The sequence below is a fragment of the Dipodomys merriami genome, unplaced genomic scaffold, assembly GCF_024711535.1.
Source record: "Dipodomys merriami isolate MVZ:Mamm:240054 unplaced genomic scaffold, mDipMer1.0.p SCAF_84, whole genome shotgun sequence".
Classification (NCBI taxonomy): domain Eukaryota; kingdom Metazoa; phylum Chordata; class Mammalia; order Rodentia; family Heteromyidae; genus Dipodomys; species Dipodomys merriami.
The window spans coordinates 236,370-239,486 of NW_027206446.1; positions in this window are offsets into that span (position 1 = coordinate 236,370).

Sequence of the window (3,117 nt, forward strand, 5' to 3'; positions counted from 1 at the left end):
GACAGAAGCAGACAGCTCTCTGTGTCTGCAAACACGGTCCCCTTGGTGTCTTGTTTCTCCATTCCGGGTTTTCTCAAAAGAAGATGTATCGGCTGGGCCCTAAGAGGATTAAACACACAAGGCAGAGGATTCACTTGCTGGGGTCCTGTGGAAAACGGTGGCTTGTTTCTGTCACTGGGGTTGATCTTGTCACAGGGCCGCCTACCTGCGCCTCTGAGTTCAGTCCTAACCCCCAGCATGAATACACGTTAAAAAAAAAAAAAAGTTAACCCACTTGGGGGCTGGTGGCTCACGCCTGTAGTCCCGGCGACACAGGAGGCTGAGATCTGAGGATCGCGGTTCAAAGCCAGCCTGGGCTGGAAAATCACTGAGACTCCGATCTGCAACGAACCACCAGAAATCCAGAAGTGGAGCTGTGGCTCAAGGGGTGGAGCACCGGCCTTGAGCTGAAAAGGGCTCAGGGACAGCGCCCAGGCCCTGAGTTCAAGACCCCAAGACCAGCACAGACACACAAAATGCAAGTTGTTTTAAACTCTAATCAAAAGGACAATTTTTATTAATGTGTATTGAAACATCTTCTAGATATAAAGATGTATTTTGTTACTTGAAAAATCAAAATACCTTTGTTGATAAGCTCCCCCCCAAAAGCCCATTGAATTATAATTTAATATTAAGCATGAACAGACTGCCATCTACTGGTAGAGAGGAAAATATATTACCTTTTTTTGCCTGTTGGATGGGGTAAAAAAAAATTTGTTTAAACAAATGGTACAATTCCTCACCAGGCTATTAAATAATCAAACACTTCTCTAAATTCAGAAATCAATAAATTCAGATACAGGCACATGGGGATGTTTTTCATGTGTAAATAAACATATATATTCAAACAAGTCCTATTGTTTTATTAGTCCTGTTTACAAGTGTAATTAGGTGGAGACATCCCACATCCCCCCCCTCCAGCTGGCCATGGAATCCCTGGGCTTTCTTGTTCTATATTTTGGTGGCACTACCATTTGCCTGCAAGGTGTCTGGTCTGCTAGGCAGATGATCTACCACTGGAGTTTAATTTTTGTGTCAGCCCTGGGACTTGAACTCAGGGCCTGGGCACTGTCCTTTGAGCTCTTTCACTCAAGGCTGGTGCTCTACCACTTGAGCCACAGCGCCACTTGTGGTTTTCTGGTGGTTCATTGGAGATCAGAGTCTCACGGGCTTTCCTGCCCAGGCTGGCTTTGAACCACGATCCTCAGATCTCAGCCTCCTGAGTAGCTGGGATGACAGGCGGGAGCCACCGGCACTTGCTTTCTCTGGTTATTTTTGAGAGGACTTGCTGCCTGCTAAGCCCATTCTGCCTGGGTGGCGATCCTTCTACAAGCCCAGTTCTTTGTGGGGGGACAAGGACTTCCCTGGCTGAGCTAGCCTCCAACTCCAGTCCTCCCACCTCGGCCTCTCAAGGAGGATCTGTGTGATCTGTGTTTCCTGGCCTTCTCCCCGACGATCCCAGGGCAGCCTCTAGCTTGCGATCCTCCTTGGGCCCTTGGGTGTTGTATTTTACCCAGGGGGGGACTACAACGGGCAACCGTGCACTATCCGTACATCCTGGAAGGCCAGGCGGCTGGGATGTTTTTCGGGTGTGTGTTATGTGTGTGTGTGCAGAGCCTGAGCGGCTGGGATGTTTTGTGTGTGTGTGTGTGCAGAACCTGAGGCGCAGATTCATCAGCTCTGGGGGCCTTTTTCCTTGGGGGACAAAAAAGGCCTCACTTGTGTCAGGCCTCAGGCCACAGCTACTTCTGCAGGCCTGGCCTCCACACCAGGCCAGGGGTTTGCTGCTTTAAGACCAGCAGGAGTCTCTGGCTGTTTCTCTCCCTCTTTCCCCTCCCCTCCCCCCCTCTGGTCTTCCTCTCCCTCCTCCCCTCCCCCTTGTCCCCCCCTTTCTCCCCTCTCCCTCCCCCCTCTCTCTGGTCTTCCCCTCTCCCTTGTCCCCCCCTTCTCCCCTCCCCCTCCCCCCCCTCTGGTCTTCCCCTCCCCCCTCCCCCTCTCTCTGATCTTCCCCTCTCCCTTGTCCCCCCCCTTTCTCCCCTCTCCCTCTCTCTGGTCTTCCCCTCTCCCTCCCCCTCCCTCCCCCCTCTCTCTGGTCTTCCCCTCTCCCTTGTCCCCCCCTTCTCCCCTCTCCCTCCCCCCCTCCGGTCTTCCCCTCCCTCCCCCCCTCTCCCTCTCTCTGGTCTTCCCTCTCCCTTGTCCCCCCTTTCTCCCCCTCCCTCCCCCCTCTCCCTCTCTCTGGTCTTCCCCTCTCCCTTGTCCCCCCTTTCTCCCCCCCCCTCCCCCCCTCTCCCTCTCTCTGGTCTTCCCCTCCCCCTCTCTCTGGTCTTCCCCTCTCCCTTGTCCCCCCCTTTCTCCCCCTCCCTCCCCCCTCTCCCTCTCTCTGATCTTCCCCTCCCCCTCTCTCTGGTCTTCCCCTCTCCCTTGTCCCCCCCCTTCTCCCCTCTCTCCCTCTCTCTGGTCTTCCCCTCTCCCTTGTCCCCCCCTTTCTCCCCCTCCCTCCCCCCTCTCCCTCTCTCTGGTCTTCCCCTCCCCCCTCCCCCTCTCTCTGGTCTTCCCCTCTCCCTTGTCCCCCCCCTTTCTCCCCTCTCCCTCTCTCTGGTCTTCCCCTCTCCTCCCCCCCTCCCCCCTCTTCTCCCCCTCCCTCCCCCCCTCTCCCTCTCTCTGGTCTTCCCCTCTCCCTTGTCCCCCCCCTTCTCCCCCCTCCCTCCCCCCCTCCCCCTCTCTCTGGTCTTCCCCTCTCCCTTGTCCCCCCCTTTCTCCCCCTCCCTCCCCCCCTCTCCCTCTCTCTGGTCTTCCCCTCCCCCTCTCTCTGGTCTTCCCCTCTCCCTTGTCCCCCCCTTTCTCCCCCTCCCTCCCCCCCTCTCCCTCTCTCTGATCTTCCCCTCCCCCTCTCTCTGGTCTTCCCCTCTCCCTTGTCCCCCCCTTTCTCCCCTCTCCATCCCTCCCTCTGGTCTTTCCCTCCCCCTCTCCCTCTCCCTCCTTCCCCCCTCCCCCTCCCCCTCTCGTCTTTCCCCCCTCTGGTCCCCCCCCCCCCCGCCCTCCCGCACGCAGCCCGAGGTCAGCTCCTCGGAGTGGCTC